Source organism: Alosa pseudoharengus, unplaced genomic scaffold (genome assembly GCF_046254945.1).
Source record: "Alosa pseudoharengus isolate Yale_2024_CS ecotype anadromous, Long Island Sound unplaced genomic scaffold, YU_APseudo_1.1 YU_APseudo_1.1_scf_20, whole genome shotgun sequence".
In the NCBI taxonomy this organism is placed as follows: Eukaryota; Metazoa; Chordata; class Actinopteri; order Clupeiformes; family Clupeidae; genus Alosa; species Alosa pseudoharengus.
In genome coordinates this window covers 19,290,600-19,317,171 of record NW_027468664.1, presented here as the reverse complement: position 1 = coordinate 19,317,171, position 26,572 = coordinate 19,290,600, and the positions used below count along the sequence as shown (strand labels likewise).

The 26,572-nt window shown below is 42.7% G+C and overlaps 1 protein-coding gene across 7 annotated transcripts in view; it reads right to left on the bottom strand.

The window, feature by feature from the left end:
* Window positions 1–23,391, bottom strand: part of osbpl8 (oxysterol binding protein-like 8) — a 93,457-nt gene extending 70,066 nt beyond the window's left edge. For 2 of the 7 annotated variants that reach the window (XM_076296793.1, XM_076296794.1), the window contains exons 1-2: window positions 22,742–23,390; window positions 7,430–7,487 (exon numbers count right to left, since the gene is read on the bottom strand). The gene's annotated coding sequence lies outside the window, so the exon portion shown is untranslated. Of the gene's footprint in view, window positions 1–7,429; window positions 7,488–14,726; window positions 14,950–22,741 lie in introns of those variants that run through there. The other 5 variants (XM_076296795.1, XM_076296790.1, XM_076296796.1 and 2 more) reach the window with 5 other exon arrangements.
* Window positions 23,392–26,572: the final 3,181 nt, after the last annotated feature.

Here is a 26,572-nt window from a genome sequence, read left to right as displayed (position 1 = left end):
TCATAGATTTCACATGTAATATACATTTTATACAACCCCACCCCCATCTTGCCTGTTCATAATTCTGAGAAATTCTTGAATTGTGTGCATGTACATGTTTATGTTTATGTGTGTGTGGGTGTGTGGGTGGGTGTGTGTGCGCGCATGTGCATGTGCTTGTGTGTTTGCCTGTTTATGTGCCTGTGTGTGTGCATGTGCATGCAATGTAAGGCCCCCCATGAACGAAAGTACACAAAACTTGGCATGCATTCGGAGGGTGTCATAATGATCCTACACTTTCAATTTCGTGCAGTTTTAACCATGTCAGCCAGAGATATTGTGATGAAAACACCTAATGTTTTGCTTTTTAATTTTTAACTAGGTGGAGCTATACATGAAATAAGTGGTAATGGGATAGGTTGACATGCCCCCTTAAGACCAATATACAAAAAAAAGGTGGACCTCCTAGGCCCTACGATTCTCGAGATATTCACAGAAAACTGTCTCCGGCCACCTACAGGCCAGTTGGTGTATAGTAACATAAATTAATTTATTGTGTGGCCCCCCATGAACGGAATTCCACGAAACTTGGCGTGCATACCACTGATCTATAAAGAACATGGAGGCAAAGATACGGAAAAAAATGGTCATCCTAGGCCCTACAGTTCTCAAGATATTCACAGAGAACTGTGTCTGCCCTACCCTCCTTTCGGGGGGTCCAGTCCAGCGGGGGGGCTACAAATCAAAACGAAAAATGATGGTTCCATGCTATCCATGTGGGGTTACATGCCCACCAAGTTTCGTGTACCCCGGTCTTTCAGTGTCCCGAGAATCATTGACGGAAATTTGGGCAACCTATATGACTATATGACCTATATGCTGCGCGGCGGTCATATAATGGCTGTTCTCTTACATTGATTTATGGCAGGGAGAGATTCCTCTTGTTGGTGGACGGTACGGTATGGTACCAGATGCCTTTTAAGACCCTGTTCCCATCTCTTCACTTGCACTCAAAAGCTACTGCAATCAGATACACAAGGGAGATAAACCAACAGCAGATTCCATGCTGTGTTCAAACAACCACTTCAGGGGAGCTACAGTTCATGGGGTTTGCATGACACAGCATGACTCATCTGAAGATGTCCTTGCCCCCTGAGCAGCACCATCAGATATCCCACAACCAGCTTAGTAGGCCTCCAAAATCATTACAGGGAAGCTATACCAGGTGCTTAACTGGAGCGCTCCGTTCGCGTTGCGTCTGTTGCAACAATTAGCTTCCACTATTAGGGGTTTGCACGGATGTCACATTCTGGGCGGTAACCCAGCTGCATGGCCATGTGTTGGAGGCACTGGGCGTAAAGAACTGAATGAAAGTGCAATGGAGTATTATGCACTTATAACCATGTCTAAACAACAGAAAAGCTCATCAAACATGTCCAAGATGCAAAGGCATATAGGACAGGACTTGGACCACAAGAAAAGGCATGATATTTCGAGAAATTAAGGTTTATTGGCAGCGCAGATCCATATGAGTTGGGTGAGGGAGACGCAGTACCAAGTCCAACCACAAGCGCCCCTTTCCTCTGATAACTCCTGGCATTATTCTCCTTTCTCCCTGGTTTTTTAATACATTTTGGAAGTCGATACCTACTCCAGATGTTTTTCTCGGTCTGACCTATTGGTACAACATAAAACACGACAATAATTAACCATTTTCCTTGATGATGTTAGGGATTTACTTCAGTGCCTAATGCCTTCTTATGAGGCGAGTATCTCCAATATGGCGACGTCCAGATCTGATGACACGCCGTGCAAACCCCTAATAATAGTAGCTACACCAGACGTGATAGCGGCGCATACATTCAAGAAATAGAAAATAGTCAATAGTCTTCCAAAATGTTTTTTATGTATCACGAACGGAACACTTCAGATACACGCCCAGTGTAGTTTTCCTGTTAGGCCTAAGACTCTTGGCTAAGAGGAACTATTAGCATGATGGAGGCACTGGAGCTCCAATGGCTCCAAGAAGCGAAAAAGCTAACATGCCTAAATATAAAAGCTGTTTGCAGCATGACTGATTTCTCAACTGAATAAGACTGCCCATTTTCAAGTGAGCCTAACATATTCTTGGTGAGGCTTACAGCAACTGTGTTGCTATACAAGATTTGCTTGTGCGTGAGTGAGTGTACATCCGTGAGGGGAGGACAGAGAGGGGGGGAATTAGGATTTCCTCGAAAAGTGCTCTAGTCCGCAAGGCTTAGCAGTGCTCTCCCGCTACCTTTGTGCAGCTAATTAACACAGCAGACAGAGCATTACTAAGACAAAGGCCAGCGGTAGGTGAAAGGCTTGCATTTAATCAGACAATTTTGGCTAACACAAGTTTTTTTTTTAGTGAGAGACATTTGAAGGGTAAAATTGTCTTTTATTGTCATCAACACAGCAGATCTGACGAGATAATGGCGTCAGGGCATATTGTGATGGACTGTTACAAAGGCATAGATGATAAATAAGGCAAACAATATCTCCTCTTGCAATGTGCAACAAAGATAGTTACTGGTCAGAAACATAATACTGATGTACACTTCCACTTCCAGCAATGATTTCTCAGGATAGTCAAATCAAGAGAATATTGTTGAGACTTTCTGCACTTGACTTTTGGCTTCAGCAGAGGTCATAGTTCTGACCACCCTTCAGGTAATGGTTTTGTCTTGGTGCACCACAGTTAACGCTTCTGTTTTTGCTTGTCATTCCTTCTCCTTCATTCAGCTTGCTGCACAAATACTTAAGAGGACAAGGGACCTGTTATCGCTTGGTAGACCTTGAGTACACAGCTTGGGGAGCTTTCCAGAAGGTTGTCTTAGAGTTTGAAATGGCCATTAATCATTTCCAATGACACTGGGAATCCCCCAAAACAGCAGTGTGGCATTCATGAGGTGGCAGTGGGATGGGAATCAGGAGTAGAGATGGAGACACTGAAGAAGTCGAGCTTCCAACAGCCAGACGCAAAACGAACAGGGGGAACTTTAATATGAACATCAAATGTACAAACACAAAACACTCAATCAAACATGCACAGTTGCACAGGCATAACGGGGCTCTACCGTGCAGCAATTTTACTCGAACATGCGAGTAAAAATGATGGCGTGCGAGTGCAAAAAAATATTTAGGCGCAATGGTACATTGGTCGTAGTGTTATCCAATTGCGTGCAGTGAGATTTTCAAATGCATGCTTGGTGCCGCTCCTCGAGTTGGGCTATTACATTAGTCATGGCCAGACCCTTAATCTTTCTAGATTACCAGGGTCTGGAATCTTCAGGCTAGCAAATGACTTCTAAACTGTGTCATCACAACAGGGCCACCACCAGAAAAGAAATATTTTTCATCTGGTCTGATAACACACAGAGGAGGAAGATTCATATGAGACTGCACTTGAAATTTGGTCCTTCCATTCCAATTCTTGGCACTGGTCGATAAGAACCATTTCCCATGGACTTCTGTTCTTGATTTGACCATTGATGGAATGCCAGAAACAGACTGGCACAGAAAAAAAAGGTGGGATGGCAGTTAGCCTGATTGGGTAAAGTGCCAGTTTGGACTACGTTAAGGGGATTCCATTGGCTATATGAGATGCTAGTCATTTCCACTCCATCCTGTTGTTGTCCAAGATGGAGGCCATTCCTCCAAGCATGAAATATGACTCGGCACTTCAACAGGATGAAGGCTCGATGCACAAAAACAATCCCAGATCGAGGTGCAGCACCACTGATTTAGTGTTAATTTTGTCTGACAGGACGAAGACAAAATATGTTTGTCAACGACCTTTTCTCCATCACTAAGATGACATGACAGCAACATTATAAACCAAAATCAACATGCAATATTGTTGATAAGATAAGATAAGACCAGACTAATATAGTTTGAAAATAAAACCTGTACCTGTCCTGTATCAAACGATATTTTGGTCACAAAGAGGCAGGGGACAGATGGTAGGCTTATATTCCCCTATATTAAGCTACAGTCAATCGACTTCTCATTCTGTTCAATGCATGGCAGACACAGCAGTTCCTGTTTCACATAAGTTGATAAGTTGTTATTTTGGCTCTCATGTTAACAGTTAAGAGCAGCCACACTGCCTCTGTGATACTCACATAAATACAATAAGTGCCCTCTGTTTCATTTTTAGGTGACTATATCTAATTTAATTGTTGTTATGAACTGGATATGTGATGATTCTGGGAATACTGGATAGCCTATGTGGACCCGTTGTACAATGCCTGCATACCACAAATAGTGCAATCATACAATCAATGAGAGCATGTGGTAAATTCTTTGATGTAACAGTTGCTTTTCTGGACCAGTGAGTGACATTTGTAATTTTCTGCGGCACACCTGATGATCTCTCACGGCACACTAGTGAATAGAATAGAAGTGGCACCTATTTTTTTGAGACAGCATGAGACAGGGGTGTTGGCACTGGTTCTGTGCAAAAAATGTTAAACTAGACTAAAACCATAAAGGATAAAAATGACTAAAATGTGGCTAATACCAATGAGAATTATTTTTCGCCTGAAAACTGAGACTAAGACTAAATCAAAAATGCCTGCCAAAATGATCACTACACTGAGCCATTGACCCAGGGGGTAGGCAGATAAACAAACAAAACAAGGCCCATACACACAACATGAGACAGGTTCACAACCCCCACCCCCTCAATAAATAGATAAATAAATCAAATGTGAAGCAGGGTTGCGAGACAGTGTCCACATGGGAGAACACGCACTGGTTGCTGGCCCCTTCAACTGGCATGGACACGGTGACCAGACACCTCAGTGTCCCTGGCTCCCGCAGAGCCCTCGTCAAACAAACACACACAAGTCTGCCAAATAATAAATGCATTGAGACGGGTGGACAGCCTGTGTGGGACACTGTTCACAAGCCAGAGGCCAGTGTTGCTGCGAGAGGTACGAGGTCTGTTTCTGAGTGCTGCCCATTGAGCCCACAGGGCTTTCACAACCGCCTTGTAGACAGAAGGTGCCCCGAGGGAGTGAGGAGTACATCTGACATGCAAAAGCAACCATCTATATTGACCAAGACGAAGCAGTGGAATTGGGATACTCAATATAGAGGGACAGGAAAGATCAACGGAATGTTACAAACATTTCTATCAGGGAGATAAAAGGTTAGTCTACAGCTAGCATACTAATTAGCAAGACTTCCAACCTGTTGAGCAAAACACTGGCATTGCTTCTGATCTACCCATTGTCTTTGAGAAGCCAACATGAATTTTTGATCAGGTTTTGTCTGCAGCTCTCGCGCACAACGTTGCTGTACTTTGCCTTTGTGGTGCCACGGCCGCCTGTGCCTTGACTGACAGCTGACCACACCTCTTGGCAACTTGAAACACTTAAAACAGCATGGTATGCATGCCAAATCATCTAGACAAAATGGTTCTCGGTACTTTTAAAGGCAAGTGTCCGGCCCCCTCATACGCACTGAAACAAAAAAGGTGGTCATATTATGTAGATCTTGACTACCTAAAAAAAGCTTATACAATGCTATTTAAAAAAAAAATAACAATTGGAATTGGATGTTGTAAGACCACAGTGATCTACAAAACAAGCTGTTTTTTTTATCTTCAGGAGTGGAAATGTCAACTAAGTGTGAAGCAAATTTCACAAAAACTGAGAAGATATAAATACAATCAGGTCAAGAACTCTATTACATCCACAACTACAGCATTGTGACCCACTTACTGTGGCACTGGAGGGAGCATCTTTAAACACTTTTATAGGGCAGGGGACGAGGGACAATTAATCATGGGTGCAGGACAGCAGTGCACGGTGGCACTGCATCAGGACAGATGACGTGCGTGTGTGTGTGTGTGTGTGTGTGTGTGTGTGTGTGTGTGTGTGTGTGTGTGTGTGTGTGTGTGTGTGTGTGTGTGTGTGTGAACTGTAGCATGCTTGATTTATGGCCTTCAATATCCCAGCCATCCTGGACAGGTTTCCCCACTGGACTGAAGAGAGCAGCAGGAGGCATATGGACATGCCTGTGGCTCAGACATTAAATCAAATGGCCAATAACAAACAGACTGAATGCAACTGCATGCTGCAAATCAGCGAACCTTCGGCTACATTTGAACAAAAATCTATACACATTCTCTACACGTTTATACCGCTTGCATGAATCCACCTGCTTCCATTTTACAAAGTAATTTCATTGTTGACCATCGGTTAGTGTATGAGTGGCTAATGAAAGTCTGCGGTATAATTATAATGAATTGCAAACAGCCTAAGTGTGCAGGAGAGCATTAAAAATACACTCAAATTCGTATCTTTTAGATGACAGCAGGGTTTCATAACAGAGATCTCCAAAGCCCTTTCGAGCACCACGCGTGCGTTAAGTGCCTCTGTGCTACTGCTGAGCTGAGAGAAGGTAGAGAATACTAATGTGGCACGTGCACACATTGCTCCAGGAGTCAAGGTCATCGTGCCGGCCAGGGTTTGCATCCAGCACCGAAAATACTCCGTTCTGAAGGTGGCAGGCGGCTCCCTATCGACCTCAGCCATGGCAGGACTGGGAATGAGCTAGGAACATTTCCATAGGTCAAACAGCCAAGCATTAGAGGTTTCACGACTACAGATTTTTACTAGCTGGCAAGTTCTTTTTACAGTATAGTAAATGTCGGCTGGTTGTTATGTATCAGTAAAGCGCCGGTGCTAACATTACTGCTAGTGCTAGCTGCTGGCAGCGGGGGTTTCGTCTTTAGATGGTTCCCCATAACAGATGTGTTCTTATTGTACTTTACTACAGCTGGACACAGCTTACATGTCACTGTGGAAAAGGTATCATTTTAGGTGAATAACTTCGATACAAAGAATGTCTAGGCTGTTTATCCATTCAGCCATTTTGCCCAAGACTAGATGACGGCTGCCTACAGCACCGACTACTGATTGTAATAGTCGGCCAGTTGACTAGTTGATGAAAACACTACAACACACATACGCACGAGCGCGCACTTCTGACACCAGTAAGTTTGGCAGTTAGTCTGGTGCTTGGCACCTACCCACACACACATGCGCGCACACACACATGCGCGCGAACACACACACACACACACAGATGCTTTTGGCACCAGTAAGTTTGTCAGTTAGTCTGGTGCTTAGCACACAAACCTACCCACAAACACACATGTGCACGCAGGCACGCACGCACGCACACAGGCACACACACAGGCACACACACACGCTTCTGACACCAGTACATTTGGCAGTTAGTCTGGTGCTTAGCACACAAACCTACACACACACATGCACACTCAAAGACTATGGGTCTGATGTGGCCTGCTGTGCTCAACCTCCCACACACAAGCGCATACAAAGACAGACACACATGCACACAAATCATTTGCCGTCACGAGCACATGTCACAGGACCAATATAGAACCTACCTCATGCGGCTCACGCAGTGAAAAGCAGTTTTTCAGTGAGAGCAACACCAGCACCAGTCTAGGAGACAGGAAAGGGCAGACACAGAGAGAACAAGAGAGAGAGAGAGAGAGAGAGAGAGAGAGAGAGAGAGAGAACAAGAGAAAGAAAAAAAATGACATCAGTCTTCTTTTGTATTTGTCTCCTGCTGTCAGACAGTGTGGGCTTGAGCATGCTTAGAATTGCTCATCTCTATTCATCAAATGTCATGCGGATTTGTATTTTTGTACATAAACATTTCTGCTTTGCATGCATGTAGGGGCTACCAGCATGCAGATTTTGGGTGCAGCTAAATGTGGATGTGTGTCAACCCTGTCTCTAAGTGTGTCTGTATCTAAGTGTGTGTGTACGTGTGTGTGTCTAGCCTGAGGAAGGATTGTTGGCCAGCCTTCAGTGTACCCTGTCTTATCCCTGGTGAATGGTCACTCGGGCCAAGAGGCCAATTAGTGTGTCATCCTGCTGGCCGGCCATGCCTCCAGGGCCACTGAGTGACTGGCACAGAGACACAGATGTTTCGAGCTTCGGCTCCACGCGGCTGGCATCTCAGCTAACCATGGCGAAAAAGAAAGACTTGAGGATAAAGGAGTCGAGTCATACTCTGACTCCTGCCTGGTCAACGATCCATGGGCCAAGACGCCATAAAGGAGACTTCAGAAAAGAAGAGCATTCATGGCAAGAGATGGAGTGAGTGTGTATGGTAGGAGGAGGGAGGAGAAATACAAAGAGAGAAAGAAAGAGAGAGAGAGAGATGTGGACTGGGGTTGAGATTTAGTCACCCAATGTCTTGTTCCCATTCCTTTGAGCTTGGCTAGCTGCCTGTCTGATCTGTTTAACTGAATGTGTCCATGCTGAGGGCCTGGCCCACGTTTGTCCTGTTCCTCCAGATGCACTGAGGGGAGACGGGGACATGTCGAGCCCCAGCTGTTGGCCTCTCTCTGGGGAGAGCAGAGCTGTTAGGCCGTGGCAGTCAGCTGGCCAGCCACAGGGATAGGAACAGAGGTCGGCTTTTAGAGGTTAGCTTAACATCATCGATGTCAGTGACAACCAGTGCATACACAATTTAGAAGAAAAATCGAATTTATTTTTAGGAGGTCGATTATGCACTACTGTATGTGACAATGAGTTTCCAACCACAATTTCCTACACTAGTTTATCAGCCCGCATCATCAATGAATTTCTCAAGAGGACAAGATTCCATCAATCGATAGATCCAGGCTAGGTACGGTACCACACACACAGTAGCTAAAAGACAATACAGAGAAAACCAAGCAAAGAGATAAGGTGACTATGAACAAAAAAAAAAAAAAAACTATCACCAGGTAAGGTAATGGCCTATTCCGATAGGGTCTACCAAAACACACCTCAACCCTAGCTCTAAGTGCCCGATGGGTAAGCCAATGCATTCCCGTACACAAACCCAATTCTCCAGCCCAGGCTAATACGTATCTTGGCCCTCCTCCAGACCCGTTTCCTTCTGCCTCTCTGCTCCAGCATCCTCCACTGACCGTCCTAATTGTATTACGGCCGTTTCTCTGGGCTGAGGGACGGTAAGAGCTCGCCGTGAGCCAGGTGGCGGAAGCAGACAGCTCTGCCAGCACCGCTGCTGGCGAAGCGCATCTCCTCACACACCCCATAATTGCATTATTAAATACATTCCTGCGCTAGGTCAAAGAGTATAGAAGTTAGATATATATAGAGTAGAGAAAAGGTTAGATATATATTTGTTTTACACTGTAAGAAACTTTTTAATCTTGACCGATATCATTAAGTTCTATGATAGTTGTGTTGCATTCAGTCCAAGATGGCGGAGCTGCAGCTCGGTTATGGGTGGGTCATTCCGTGTGAAATCACCCAATTTCAGCGCAATTTGGCAGGTGACCCTCTCCGAAAAAATCTGAAAAAAATCACAGGTGTTTGTAGACCAAATCCATGCATAGATCTTAAATAGTATATCTGTATAACTAATTGTTGCAAAACTACAGCCCTTTGAAACTTCAAGTCATTTTAAGCATTGTGGTGAACAATCCTTTTTGTTCAACTTCCAGCATTATTGGCTCTTTTAGTATTTCACACACATTAGTGAAACTATGTGATTAGAAGTACATTTTCCTGTTGAATTAAAAAATCCAATCGGATCAGACGTATCTTGTATACTTTCCCCTCTGCAAAGCTCTGAAAATGGCTATAAATTCATAATGTGAAAAGACATCATCACCTTTGAGGGCTTCTCATTCAAAAAGTATGTGACACAAATTCATCAGATTTTTTTCCTACACATATATGTATTATAAGGTCCTGTCCATGCATTAACTTTGGTTGTTATCATTTTCATATTTTCAGAGCATTTTTTTAAAATTGGGCTTGATTTTGAAAAAGCCTGTTTTCATCTTCTCATTTCACCACGTGGACATTTAACAGTATTTTTTTTAATTTTACCATATATCATTCTGTATGTGAGGATTATCTGCCCAAAATTTGGGCTTGTTGCTGAGTTTCTTCATTGAGATAAGATTTTTTTTAAATATTGTCTATAAATCCACAAAATTTGTACTGGATCTGCAGTACCACTTTGCACCACATGTGGTGCTCTTTTAATACAATGGAAGTCAATGGAAGAGTAAGAGAGTCACTTGTTTGCTGCACATATCCAATCTAAACACACAGTTTATGGTTCATAGTTGAATTGGTCCAAATAATTATTGCAACATGAACAACATACTACTCATACATAAATCTTATTTAGAGAAAATAAACTGATCAAGTAAATTATACACACATAAGACTGACTGGTCATCATACATGCTGCAAGAGGATTTAGCATAATTACCATCTTTGTAATGAGTTTTCTACACCAGCTTCAACCTATCAGTGCCTATGTAAGCACTTTAATAATTTTTAGCCAGCTGGTTAGGCAAAGTCTATATTCATCGTCATATGCTTGGGATGCAGTCCTCTGTGATACATAGACAAAGAGCATCAAGATGGAGATCAGTGCTTTAACAAACAATCAAACAATGGGTTTCTAAAATTCAGTTCATCAAGGTATTTCACTTGATGAAGATGACCATGAGTCTGTCTCAAATGGTGTACTTACGTGAGTACACTTTCGTGTAGTACACTATGTGCACTGTGTGCTTACTGGCGGAGTGCGCAAATTTTAACAAAATAGTATTGTCTCATATCAAACACTAACTCCGTGCACTTCACGGAAATGACGATCGCAAACATTTTAACATAACTTTATTGGCGTCCTCAACTCGACAGTGACATGGTCATACTGTGTCAAAACATGAACCGTTTATGTTATAACTTGCTTGTACCTCCGTAAAGTCTGTTTTCCACTGCTGCTGCTTCAGCTTTCTCAACCGCGATTTCCACGAGTTTGAAAACGCTCCCTCCCCTTCCGCTATCTGGCCAAGATGGCGTCCGTTAAGGGCGAAAAGTGTCCAGCGTTGCACACTCAGCTTTTTGACCGTTATGAGTGCACCATCCGGGAACTTGCAGCGCCCTTCGTGTCGTTGGAATTGTCAGTGTGAACACCCTCATGCACTCAAATTAGGTATTGTAAGTGCAGAAGTACGCGATTTGAGACAGGCTCACTGTGTGTTTCCATCACAAGTATTCATAACAAGGTTTGAGGACTCGTGGATCCAAGAGGGATTTGTAAAAAGATGATAAATCTTTAGTATTGATTTTTCTGCATCTGACTGCACTGAATTTTAGAAACCCCTTTTTACTTGAACCATATGAACCATAAACTGTGTGTTTAGATTGGATATGTGCAGCAAACAAGTGACTCTCTTACTCTTCCATTGACTTCCATTGTATTAAAAGAGCACCACATGTGGTGCAAAGTGGTACTGCAGATAAAGTACAAATTCAGTGGATTTATAGACAATATTTGTAAAAAATCTTATCTCAATGAAGAAACTCAGCAACAAGCCGAAATTTTGGGCAGATGATCCTCACATACAGAATGATATATGGTAAAATTAAAAAAAAATCCTGTTAACTGTCCACATGGTGAAATGAGAAGATGAAAACAGGCTTTTTGAAAATCAAGCCCAATTTAATAAAAATGCTCTGACAATATGATAATGTTAACAACCAAAGTTAATGCATGGACATGACCTTATAATCCATACATGAGTGGGAAAAAAATCTGATGAATTTGTGTCACATACTTTTTGAACGACAAGCCCTCAAAGGTGGTGATGTTTTTTCACATAATGAATTTATAGCCATTTTCAGAGCTTTGCAGAGGGGAAATTACACAAGACACACCTGATTTGTTTGGATTGTTTAATTCAACAGGAAAATGTACTTCTATTCACATAGTTTCACTAATGTGTGTGAAATACCAAAAGATCCAATAATGTTGGAAGTTGAACAAAAAGGATTGTTCACCACGATGCTTAAAATGACTTGAAACTTCAAAGGGCTGTAGTTTTGGAACCATTAGTGATACAGATATACTATTTAAGATTTATGCATAGGTTTGGTCTACAAACACCCGTGATTTTTTTCTGATTTTTTGGGAGAGGGTGACCTGCCAGCCACTGGGTGATTTGACACGGAATGACCCGGGTGCATTTGTTGCAATGGGACGTTCTATTGAGTTTCGCCTCTTGTTACTTCTATAAGCTAGGTGAGGCGCCCTGCGAGATTTGGATCACAGTTAGCATTTCCAGAAAGTGAAAACAACTAAGTGTACGCCAAGCTACTGTGTGTACTCGATCAGCTCTTAAGTATAGGTGTCCAAAGTGGCTGGTGTCAAACAAAGGAGGAGGAAGGGGGTATTAATATTGTCACATTTTCAGTGTTTGTGAATTGCTGTCTGCTTGAGACAGTGCCACGAAGCAGCTTTATTTAGATTATGTTCTCTATGGCACAACTCCAAAAGAGCTGGACTGATACCAAATATTTACTCCAGGAAATAGTCTAAAGCATCCATCCCTTCAGCTGAATCAGGTATTCTTTTTACACTGCTGCATGTGAAAAGCCCTGGAGCAAGAAAGAGCAGCTTCCCCCATTAGTCTGGGGAAAGTCCTCACTCCCCAAGTACCTGTCAGGCTGTGGTTAGAAGATTATGGCTATCAGTAAGGCTAACAGCTGAGGAAGTCAGACGGGCGGATGAATCTGAGTTGATATTGACAGATATGGGACACTTCTGGGTGCAATGAATCTTCAAAAAACAATCAATATAGTCTATCGTTGTTGTTGTTTGGCTACCACCAGAGCCTAAGACAGCTTAGTGGCTTTATCACTCAAAGATAAGACATTAGCCAATAGATTTCACTAGAGAAGCAGTCTGGCAAGTCATTTTCCTTTAGAGTGTCATACACCATGACATGCCTTCCAATGTGAAAAGCATCACTACAAGATAAATAAACTAGATGTACCGCAGAGCGGTACAAAATATGACCGCCGCCCAGTCCAGCACATTTTTTCCACAAAAATAAATCACGCTGAAAGGCCTATATCATTCTAACTGTCTCACTAAATTGCATTAGCCACACTCAATTCTCACTGGTATCTGCTAGACAACAAGTACCAAAACATAATTAGTTAATAGATGCCACATGTAAAATTCATTTTATACAACCCCACCCCCATCTTGCCTGTTCATAATTCTGAGAAATTCTTGAATTGTGTGTATGTGTGCGTGTACACGTTTATGTTTATGTGTGTGGGTGTGTGTGTGTGTGTGTGTGCGTGCTTGTGTGTTTGCCTGCGTATGTGTGTTTGTGCATGTGCATGCATGCATACATATGTCTACTGTGTGAGTATGTGTCATACGTATGATTACTGTGAATGTATGTGTGTGCGTGTGTATCTGTTTATGCACATGTGTGCACATGAAATGGGTTAACATGACCCCTGGAGGCAAACAGACAGAAAAAATTGGTCATCCTAGGCCCTACGGTTCTCAAGATATTCACAGAAAACTGTGTCTGCCCTACCCTCCTTTCGGGGGGTCCAGTACAGCGGGTACAGATCAAAACGAAAAACGATGGTTCCATGCTATCCATGTGGAGTTACATGCCCACCAAGTTTCGTGTACCCCGGTCTTTCAGTGTCCCGGGAATTCTTGTTGGTGTACGGTCATTAAATGTACACATAAATTATTTTATTGTAAGGCCCCCCATGAACGAAAGTTCACAAAACTTGGCATGCATTCGGAGGGTGTCATAATGATCCTACACTTTCAATTTCGTGCAGTTTTGACCATGTCAGCCAGAGATATTGTGATGAAAACACCTAATTTTTTGCTTTTTAATTTTTAACTAGGTGGCGCTATACATGAAATAAGTGGTAATGGGATGGGTTGACATGGCCCCTTGAGATCAACATACAAAAAAAAGGTGGACCTCCTAGGCCCTACGGTTCTCGAGATATTCACAGAAAACTGTCTCCGGCCACCTACAGGCCAGTTGGTGTATAGTAACATAAATTAATTTATTGTGTGGCCCCCCATGAACGGAATTCCACGAAACTTGGCGTGCATTCAGAGGATGTCATAATGATCCTACACTTCCAATTTTGTGCAGTTTTGACTATGTTAGGTCACAGATACCTGCGATTACAACACCTCATTTTTACTTTTTTGTGTTTAACTAGGTGGCGCTATACATGAAATGAGTGGTTATGGAATGGGTTGACATGGCCCCTTGAGATCAACATACAAAAAAAAATGGTCCTCCTAAACCTTACGGTTCTCGAGATATTCACAGAAAACTGTGTCTGCCCTACCCTCCTTTCGGGGGTGCAGTCCAGCGGGGGGGCTACAGATCAAGTTCCATGCTATCCATATGGGGTTACATGCCCACCAAGTTTCGTCTACCCCGGTCTTTCAGTGTCCCGGGAATCATTGACGGAAATTTGGACATGCGAAAAAGAAAAAAAAAAAGAAGAAAAAAAAATCTGACTAAAGCTATATGACCGACCGGTCATAATAATTTGAAATGTTGGGGAAAACATCACTACAATATATATATATATAGTGATGCTTTCCCCAAAAGCACAACCTATGCTTATGATTTTCCCCACAACCCCCCACTGCAAGGTACCCTTTTGCCTTGAGTAAGGCATTATACACTAGAATGAGGTAAACTTACTTCAATCCATTCACGAGTTTGTGGAAACCTGCCAAATTACCAGCCACTGATTGGTTCAGGTAGAACCAACTCACCAACACAGAACTAACTGACTGACACAGTTCTCTGGTCTTAACTACCGTGTCCTCCCCTGACGTCTTACCGGTGTGGTCGCGTCCATGAGGCTCTGCCCCGGTCACAGCCATTACTGCTGGGGAAAAGCCGTAGGCCAGATGAGGACTGTAGGAGCCGAGGCTCAAGCTGTGCCCGCAGGCGACAGGGTAACCAAGAACGTGCGAGCAGCTGCCCGCAATCTGTTTGTCTGAATAGTCACACAGGCGGTGACATAATAGGCGCCAGCATACGTCACATCACTTTCTCTTTCTTTCCCTCTCTCACGCTCACTCCATCTATCTCTCTTTTTCTCTATCTCTTCTCTACCTCTCTCCTTTCCATGGTCAGTCTTAGACGGATTAGCAGGGTTGACTCAGATCCAGAAAGCTGCCCCAGCTACAGCTACAACCCCCCCCCCCCCTTCCCCCTCCCCCCTCCCCCCTCGACGTCGCCTCCCTGACTTGTTTCCATGACGCAACGCTGAGCCTTGTTAATAATGTTAAATATTGTGTCAATTTCACTGATTGTTGTCGCCATATACACCTGCCCAGCTTCAGGCCAGAGGTTGGCCATTTTCATAAGCCTTTAAGTGTGACAAATGGAGCAATGAAAAAATTATTATATTTCAAAATATGTAAAAAATCATTGAGGAATCCAAACAGATTGCTAAGACTAAAACCACCACTTGCATTTACTTTCCACTTTTATTGTCACCAAAAGGCAATTTGCTTTGCAGCAGGTCATCAACAGACATAGACAACATCAGGCACAAAGGCAACAAACCACATACAACATACAGGCAGATAAAAATGCAATGTGTACACAAACACAACATCAAGCATCCCTGCTTGACATCATCCATGGAAATTTGATAAACTTTGGTTCTCCATGTTCACAGATACCAAACAAAGACAAACTCGTTTAATGAAAGAGCAGACCAATTGAATTATGAGACTTGTGACCATGGTCATGAGCACAAAATGCCGGCCTCATACCAGTCGTGCCTCCAAGGCCTAGAGATTCGCATCTGCTGCCACAGGCAACCGTTTCATGGGTGACCCATCCCAACATCAACCCAGTACAAACAAAAGAAAGCCTTTTTCCTTCTGCTCACCAGCACTTGGTATGAGAGAACCTCAGCCCTCACACATAGCTCTGCAAGTACAACCCAAATGGGGCTTGACCACAGGTTTTAATTTAGGCCCTATAAATCCATCAAAGGCAAATTAATGTTCTAATCTTACAGTTGCACAAAAAACAAGAAAAACACAGAGAAAGAGAGAGAGAGAGAGAGAGAGAGAGAGAAAATACTGCATTCCATTTCCATACAGCACATGACATTCTGAAAGCTGAATTGGACTCACTACAGACAGGCTGCTAGAAAAAAAGCAATTCATCTCTCAACAGAGGTCACTCAACCGTACGGGCAGCACCCTCATCCCTTCACACTCAAACAACCTCCATGCTGAATATTGTGGGATGCTTTTAAAACCTCCAATGAGTCAATCATAGTCATAGCAGCCTCTTATTCATGCCTACTCCCTTCTGTATCTCAGTAAACCCCTTCAGCATCACACACACACACACACACACACAGGCTGGGGCCACGGTACATTTTTCTGACCATATTCTAGACATTGTCAATGGAGCGTTTTACTAGCATTGTCAATGTTTATTATTAACTTGGTAGCCCTTGGATACTTTTTGTTGGGGGAAGTGCTGTGTTGGAAGGTGCACTCACATTTCCTTCCAATTTCCTGCACTGAATACAACAGGAAAGCCCTGCAGCGCATAGTGAACACAGCTGGAAGGATTATTGGTGCTTCACTCCCCTCCCTGAAGGACATTTACACCTCCCACCTCACCCGCAAGGCGACCACAATTGTGAGTGATGCAAGTCACCCCGCTCACAATTTGTTTGATCTACTGCCCTCTGGGAAGAGGTACAGAAACCTGCGCTCCCGCACCACCAGACTCACCAACAGCTTCATACACCAGGCTGTTAGGATGCTGAACTCTCTCCCCCCTCTCCCCCCTCCACCCTCAGCTACATAACATCCTGGACTTTTTGGACCCAAAATGGCTGCCTTGCACTACTCCACTTGCACTACTCCACTTGTACACTTGCACACTTTGCAACTTGTTGTTGTTGTCCTGTTGTCCTGAAAACACTTCTGAACACACTTCTGCTGCTCTTACATAACTTGCACCACTATGCCACTTGCACTTAGGTCAAACAGAACTACCTTAGCCATTTATTGGCCTGACTTTTGCACTATTATATTGACTGTCTACTGCATGCACAATTGCACAATTTCAACCCAATTTTGCTGCTCTTATTTCTTCATTGTATGTGCCTTTTTATTTTTACTTTTTATATTGTTTACTTGAATGTTATGTTTGTCTGTGGACATAATTGGTAAAATATGTCTTGTCTCCACCGTGGGATAGTAAGAAACGTAATTTCGATCTCTTTGTATGTCTTGACGTGAAGAAATTGACAATAAAGCAGACTTTGACTTTGAATCAGATAAGGCAGTGTCTTGGTATCTTTTACAAAATCAAAAAAGTCTACCAGTGTTTTAGCCGAAAATAGCAGAGCTACGCAAACATACCAGTGCACAATGGTGTAGGGCACGTGCATAGAGCAGGGGTTCTCAATTTGGTTTTGGTTCCAGGGTCCCCTTGTGGGAGACTTTTTTTGTATGTTGACGCTGTGGACTGACAGTTAAGCTACACAACAGTAGGAATGGTTCATTATGACCTGAGTGAAGTGATTAGTACTGTAGATGCAATAGTCTGGAAACACAAATATTTCTCCATACCCTTGTTTCTTTTTTCCATAATTATCCAGACCTGGAAATTACTAAAATCAAATTCCATACTTTTCCAGGTTTTCCATACTGCGTAGGAACCCTGAGGCACACAGACACGACACGCATGACACACACACACCATTTTGGGTTTCCCCATGGCTCACCTTTTGTGCCATGAGCAGGCTTAGTCTAAATTTAGCCCAATATTAGCATTCCAGTCAAGCCTTTTGAGTCCATCACAACACAAAACAACAAAAGCCCAGAGTCTGAAAAGGAGAGGGAGGGAGTGAGAGAGAGAAAAGGAGAGAAAGAGACAGGGAGAGAGAGACAGAAAGAAAGACAGAGACAGGTGTTTCCGGAGAGGTGAGGGTGTGTCGTGGCGTCGGTCGGCTGGGCGTGGGCCAGACCGGCCAAGCAAGGGAACAGGATTCCAACGGGGCCGGTCCATTATCTGCCTGGCCCCTGTGTTAGGCACGCTCGGCTCGCCAGTTCCATCTTAGAACGTCCTGCAGGACCTTCCTGCAGAGACCATAAAACACCAAGCCTCGAAATGGAGGTAGGATTTACTGTCCACCATCCTATTCACTCCCGGTTGAATATTTGTGTGAAGGCTGTCCACGGGCCAAGGGCCAGGGACTATTAAGCAGCCAAGCGAAGTGTGAATATCTCAATAAATCACCTCTATCCGGCTTGGCAACGCACAGAATGTACAGCCACAGCAGACGCAGGGGTTAATCTCTTCCCCTCCCCCTTTCGTTTGTGACAAAAAAATAAAATACAAAGAGTTCAAACCATTACAATTTCTGACTTCTTAGAGGAGAGCAAACTCTGGGGCTAATCTGGAGGAATTCATGCTGCTAATCAGCTCATTGCAGAGACATGTAAAATGCATTAGCTGCAGACGTGGCGCGGCTGTACAGCCTCGGCCGCTGCGGAGTCGCCGAATCCTGTCAAATTAGGCCAGCATCATCATCATCATCATCATCATCATCCTCCTCCTCCTCATTCACAGATCCGCACGCCAGATGCTCACCACCACTGCCACACAAATCTATCTTTGAGTGAAATCCAGATGGGAAAAAGACATAGGCCTATTGTTAGAAGACAATAAATCCCATCTTTTTAAAGTCTGAATACATTAAACATCATGTACGGGAACTCACGGCATACTGTTACATAATAAACAGCCGTTGGTGAGATAAGTCACTGCGCTCAAAAATCGTTCCAGCGTGCTCCAGCGCTGATTAATCCGAAATAAAGGACAGATTTGGCCGTGCTTGACAGGATTCTCTTGTTACTTAGGCTATGAAGTGGAGTGCTGGAATTCATCGAATTTGTTCTATGCCAGTTCCAAGAAGGCAAGACATTAAAAACAGGGGGATCAAAGATGGCACTGACCATGCAGGTTCCTACTTTTTATTGGGGAGTAATGAGCTAAGGACGGCATCTTGCTTGGAGCATTAGGCTAAAGCACGCGGCTCAGTAGCCTAGAAGATGAAGGATGCGCAAATTCAGTAGAAGTAGAGCACAGCCAATGTCAAATCTGGACAATCACCCAGCAGAGTCAAAAAACGAATAAATAATCATGACAGTGCACTATGATAATCTTTTTTATTATTATTTGATGTACAGAAAACAGTTTCGTTTTCAATTTTTCAGCTATGCTGAACTGCAAACAGACAGCTCACCACTCCATATATGGCAGAACTGCAAAACTTCAAAGCACTCCTGTCCAAAAAGACACTACAGTACTACCGGTACTACCAGTACTTCCGGTCAAGCTGAGAAAATTCCGCCAAACTTCTTGGCACAAGAGTGTGTGTCGAGTTCCTCTACAGTCAAACGTCCAGAGACCCTATACGATGAAGGGACATTGCACCATGTCCAACAATAATTAGTAGAGCCATCTGCAACACTAGACTCAAGAGAGACCTGACATGGGGCTCTAAGCTAATGAGCTCCTTTCAAACAGAGTGGTGTTCTTTCACACACACACACACACACACACACACACACACACACACACACACAAACACTTTTTCCCTACTGTTTGGGATGAGACTCTTGACTCTGTAGCCTACCTGTGGAGTTAATTTCACCTGAAAATAGCTTCTGCAGTGGCATCTGGGTGAGAGACAGGTGTTAATTAACACCGTGCTTATCAGGAGAGTGCAGAATTAAACAAGAGGGTACCACAGGGCAGGCTTCAAATCATGACTGCTTTCGAGAACCTGAATGCCAACTTTAGAGTTAATGGACTGAAAGTAAGTGTTAGCTATTTGGGAGGGAAGATGACAACATAGCTTTCAGATGGCTTTAAAGGCAAAACAGAACCATGCTAAGGGAGCCTGGCTAGATGGAAAACAACAAAACCTTCATGTTATGTTCAGAAAGCCTCAATTGGTTTAGATGGGGCAAAGCTGCACTTGATATGAAGCTCCAGCCTAATCAGGCTACAAAACCAATTTTTCATACAAAGGCACTAGGTTAGTTCATTATACACAGCCTCGGTTGATTACCCTGTCACAGTGCGGTTTGTCTGTTTGCAGGAAGAGATAGGCTAGGGGCCGATAATGCATTCGCTTAACCGGTCCCTCACAGATTTCAAGTCAAAAGCTGATGTTCAGTGAAGAAGCCCACAGATGACCCTACAGAACAATCATGTCTTAAGTGTGGCCCTTTAGCTTTCTGTTCTCTTGGTTTTACTGTAACCACAAGGAACAAGAGTAAAGGCAAACTACCCACAACTGACCATATTTGGTTAAATCGACACAATGTTCTAAGTTCCTTCTTGTGGATCTATTCATGACCAAGCGTCCACTCTCCGCGCTTTCAATAGTCACACTATTTACCATGACTCTGACTCATTACCACCTACTGTGTTGGGCTAAAGGCTCATTCACAGACTAACTGCTGATCACTTGAGTGAGCAGATTCTTAATGAAGTGGACATAATGTACCCATATCCGTCTAGGTAACCCTCCAGGAAGTTTCAGCTTCCTTTAAGCTGCCCCTAAAGCAACCTACTACATCCAATACCTGCCCTTGTGCCTTCCCCTCCAGTCAGGCAGGCCATCATTTGATACCCAGCCACCCCAGCTGACCTTGTCGACAGATGCCCAGAAGACTCCCACAGCAGCCACATTCCAGAGACTGACAGAAACATTGAATGAAGAACTGTGTTCTGACTGGCTTCTAGTTTTTTGGCTTCTCCCTATTATTTGTTGACTTAACAGTTTGTTAGGTTCCCAAACCAAACCCTAGCAATACATAGCTTGGATATAGAGGTAGTGAAACATGGCAGCCCCTAAAATATATATATATATTGTATTTTATTTATTATATATAAATATAAATAAAATACAAATCATTGTGAAACCACCAATCAAAAAAGTATTTGTAAAGTCCATCTGGCAACTGATCAAAAACACAGCAAGCACAATTTTTTATAACATTTCTAATATAGGATACTTATAGCATATATCTTTGTCCTTCCACTCTTGTTCAGACATGACCCCTTCACAACATAAAGCTGAAGTCCACAACATCATTAGGTAAAACACTGCTGTATCTATTGCGTGAGTAATAGCTCTCTCTAATGAAATATGCTGTTCACCTTGACAAGGATGTCACAGAAAACACATTAAGGCAATCAGCAAACAGCAGCAACCATTGGTCCGATGACAGCTATGGCAAACCCCATGCCATGCCATGCCATTACAAAGCAGTGGAAAATCAAATGGGGTGGGACAGCAGGGGAGTAGAGCGCATGAGTTCACAAAGACCATACACCTGCAATGAATGTCAATCCCATCCCTCAGCACAAGACATTCTTGTATGCAAATCTTGCAATAGATAGGCCATATCGTGTCAGGGGCGCAAACAGATAACAAGTCGAGGTGCCGCTTAAGACTCAATGGAAACTTCATTTGACAGGCAAATGTCAATGTAGGACTCCAGAGGCCGAGGTCCACAATTTGACCTACTCTGTCTAAAGAGGCTGGCAGTAGCCTTTGTTATGATGCATATGCACAATGAAGGGAAACATGGAAATGTGCTATCCAAATGCACCACGGTCCTGCGCCTAACCACGTGTGAATTATTTAGGACCACACTGTTCCCATCTCGTTGTGTATGGGTTAAGGCAATGGCGGTCAAAAGCGATCACCAATTCAGTGCAATTATAACAGCTGAGGCCTATAGAATTTCAGCTGTAATAATAAAGATAATAATCAAGGATTAAAAACACAATTGCTATATTTGTGATTATCCTTGACTGGTGATTAATCCTTAACATGCTCTGGCTTAGAACAGAATGCCTGAGACAGAAGAAAAAAACAGGTAGGAAGAGATGAATTGGAAGTAGTGTTTTGATGGAGTCAAGTTGCGGAACACACCACCAAGTTCGCAGAGAGAAAGTGGAAACATGATATCTGAAACAGAAAGCTGAGGATGATGATATGGCAAATGGATCCCTGTATATCCATTTGTATAGGATGCCAAATGGCATGGCATGAAACAAGAGGGAGATTATATTCATTAAACACCTTTTTAAAAGTTGGACTGACAGAAACTGTATGGTTCGAATCCAGAGATCAACCCGTTGTATGGTCAGACTGTAACATAATATATGATAATCTATTAAATCATGTGCATCATAATTTTGATAGCAAAGTTAACGTTTGATGCCATGTTATCCAAGTCGATTCGAGAAGCACATCGAGTCGCGAAATGCAGCTAACTTTGGTAGCATATAGATAATGTTATCTGTATTAAAATGAAATATGATTTGTAACCAAAATGGTTGATCACTTCAAACATATCAACTCTACCACGAATGCGTATCGTTTTGATTTTCACCCAAGGGAACTGGCCGAGGTTTAAATACCTATGACAGAGGCTAATATGAATTCTCTCTAACAATAACAAACTGACTGTCCCTCCCCAAATCGTCAGATCACCAGCCGGATGGATGACCTGCAATGTCTCTTGTAAGTAAAGTTATCTAGGACCATACTAGAGAGGACAACCACTATGACCTTCCAAAATTCAGATCTTCGTGTCAATGAAGAATGCTGTTAATGTTGGTATGATGTCGAGGGCTTGATCATGGTGCTGACATGAAGTTACCCACTTAACGTTAGCTAACGGTAACGCTAACTAACGACTGGATGAAGGTTAGCAATATATGCTAACTAGCTATGCGAACTGGCTAAGTGATGATTTGGTCGTTTTAAACCTAACTTACCTTGTTTTGGTCGCCCGTATTATCCCGAGAATGTCCTTATTTCATCGAGGTGTGATCTGCAACCCCTTGGTGCTAGCCAGACAGTCTTACAGTTGTGGATTACTTCATCCCAGGCAGGCAGTCTGAACTAGAAAGTCTAGATAGCTAGCGATAGCTAGCTGAAATAGACGTTGCCCATAGGTTGTAACGTTAACGTTTATGTTGAGGTTAACGTGAGCTTACTCTATCCAGATGATGACTAACAGTTACTTTGGGAGAAATTCAAAAGAGGAAATTGTATCTTAGTTTGTAACTAGCCAGACTAACGTCACTGATTGAAATGATATCCATACATTGTCATCACTCCTGGAGCCCTGGGACGAGTGATGATAAGCCCTCGTCTGTCCGTGGTGTCTTCCTCCTAACTGCGGATCTGGGATCAGGATTCTGAGATCTGCTAGTATGCCTGAGCTTCAACGGACTGGAACACAGCTCAGTTCTCGAGCTAGAGTCTAGGCTACTACGCCAGAGACGCTGGCAAACGCCAGAGCCGACTCTGGTAAACGCAAGTGAAGTGAGCCATCCTGTGGTTATGTTGCGTAATTGCCTACCGACAACAAGTTGACGTCTCACACTCAAGTTTCACACATTTTACACTGTTTAACGACAGAACGAAAACAAAATAAAAACAACATGTAGGCTATTCCCGCCTGAACTAGGCCTAAGCATAATTATGTCTCTAACTAGATGTACCGCATAGCGGTACAAAATATGACCGCCGCTCAGTCCTGTACATCCGTTCCGCGAAAATAAAGCACACTTCAATTTGTCTCCATATTTTACTCCATCCCCCACTCTTGAAACTTTTGTGTATGCTTGTTTGGCATGCCTGAGTGTGTGTGTGCGGCTGCACAGAAAGTAGCCTACTGGTGCTGAAAAGGTGAATAGATTGTAGAATAGCCAAAGAAGATGTAGCATTGTTATAAAACCTTTAAAATCTCTAAACAATCACAAGTAGGGCAGTTCATCACAGTTCATCCATTGCAACTGGATTGATGAAAGGTCACTTACACCTGTAGGCTACATTGTATTTGGGAAAAGCAAAAGGTATCAGCATAATGTTATTTATTTATTTATTTGTTTATTTATTTATTTATTTACAAAAACATCTCAGCCGTTTTCAACAGCTATCAAAAACAAAGGTCATTTTTGGATGGATGGATTTTTTTGTGAATGTTTCTTCTTCTACATAAGATTTTAGTCATCTTTAGTTCATGTAATACTTTATTGTCAATGCACAAATTAAGTAACAGTAGTCTGAAACGAAATGCTGTTTTACTAGTGGTGCAAATAACTGACATGTCCAAATGGGCCTTGATGAAATGCGTCGCTAGACTGTTCATACACATTTTAACGGGCCAAAGTTGAAGAGCTGTTGTCCGTTATTGTTCGTGCAAATATAGGCTGATTCATGTTCCCTTGCATTGTGTAACTGAGGTCCATGGCTAGTCTGGCTTTCACCAGACCAAGCTCAATCTTTTAAGAAATCAAAAAATAAATAGCGGGCAGATCAGGCTGGGTTCACCAAGCGAGCCTAGTCCATAGGCACCCGATATTGTTCACGCTCTGGCTATTCTAAATGCAAAAATGCATCAGGGAGTTATGACAAAACTGTAACTAACAAACTAGATCCTAATAGAAAGCTGTTAGCTTCCTTAAGCTACAGGTAGGCTTATAAGGTAGGCCTATTTACAACATAAATTGTCAATAAGCTATGCTGGCGACACAAATAAAATCTCCTTTGGAAACCAATGGCTTAAGCCTTACAGTATCAAGCGGACTTAAATTGCCATATCGTGGCGAAAAGTTGTAATAAAATTCACGCAGCTCCATGAGTCAAGGAAAGCGCGAATGAAGTAGCCACCTCTAAATGGGACCCACTAGCCTAAACAGTAGCTTATGGTGTGTTGCTAAAGCAGCCATAATGAAATGAAGGTGTCATTGTTTGGATACTTCACACACACGTGCTTTTTAATTTCACAGACTACAACTACCAAGCTGGAATCAAAGCACATCGATTCCCCTCTCAGACCCTGCACGCACTTCAAACAAAATAAACAGGCGTCTCAGTCTCACGCATGTAGGCAAAACTGTATCAGATCGGTGTAACGTTGGTAAATCTTCCATTGCACAGAATGATTTTTGTAGCACGTGCAACAAATGACAGTCGAAAGATACAATTACAGTGCTGTTATCAATTTGCTTGGTATAACCGCATTTATAGTTTTCTACAAATGCAATCAATCAAATTGGCCTCCATCACTCAACCAACGCTAACGGTGACATTGCCTAGGTCCTTATTGATATTATAAGATTAACGTACCTGCAGTAAAAACCAAGCATGTCCGATAAACATCCTCAGATTTATTTCGGCTTCAAGAAGAAATGGGAATTACATTTCATGTGAACATCATCCTATCCTTATTAGACGTTCTCTGCGGTAAACTATAGTCCTTATAGGAAGCGGCCATTGTATTCCAACCCACGTTTAACTTCCAACAAAATTACGTCTCACTGCAACGATGCGCCATCTAGTGGACAAACGACTACTTATCGCCAATACTGGAAATGCAGCCATGATGATGATGATGATGAATATTTATTTTGGCTTTCTTTTAATCCTACTGAATTTGTAATTATGTATCAGCCGTTCTAATACCGATAGTATGTGGGTGCCTGTGTGTGTGTGCATGTGTATATGTGTGCACCGCCATCTACAGGCCAATGAGTGTACAGTCACTAAATGTACACATAATCTATTTTTTTAAAGACCCCCCCATGGATGAAATTCTACGAAACTTGGCATACCCCCAGAGAATGCCAGGTCAATCATACACATAAAATTTGGTGCAGTTCTGAACATCTTAACTGAAGATAGGGACGATTAAAGCAGAATAATATTGCATTTTCATTTTTTACCGTGGGGGTGCAAATCACAAATGAGTGATTATGGGCCAGATTGATGTGGGCCCTTGAGACCAACATACCATAAAAGATTCTTCATCCTCGGTGCCACGGTTCAGGTAGTTATTTAGGAAAAACTGCTTTTTTTGCGGTTCGGGGGGCCCAGCACGGGGGGGGAGTGGACCCCGGGGACGAAACGAAATTTTTCCGTAAAAGTCTAGTGGGGCTACATACCCACCAAATTTCATGTGCCCCGGTGGTTCGGTGTCCCGGGTATCGTTGACCAAAAATTCAGGAAGTAGATGACGGGAAAAAAAAAAAAAAAAAAAAAAAAAAAAAAACTTTGACAATCCCTATATGACCGCTTCGCTAGCTTCGCTAGCGGCGGTCATAATAAACTAACCTGAATAGTGTAAATCTGAAGATGCCATGTTCCAAGCATGGGTCAAACTATGGCTTTTTGGATCAGCACCAGCCTATTCTTCTCCACTTTAATTGAGAGAATATATTAATTTGCCACAACTTGTGATGTTTGAGTTGTGTTGCATGTTTTTAATATGTTGTGTGTGTTAAAGCATTAAATTTGCAAATTTGAGTTTTAGAATCAGAAAACAGGATGGCAGGGGACAAATGTGCTTCAAAGCATTTGTGTCACTGATATAGGACATTTCGTGGATATGCAGTAGCTTATAAGATGACAGTGCTACAGAGAGCAATAAATGATTCTAATGTCACAAATTTTGTTTCTGGTTCATCCCATTTTTATAGATCTAGTCAGGGCCCTAAATTTAAAAATGTTATCTGCTTGTGTTCTGCATTTAACTCAAGTTTTTACATCATCATTGTAACCTGGATAATCTTGTACAAAACAATTACAACTCATACTGT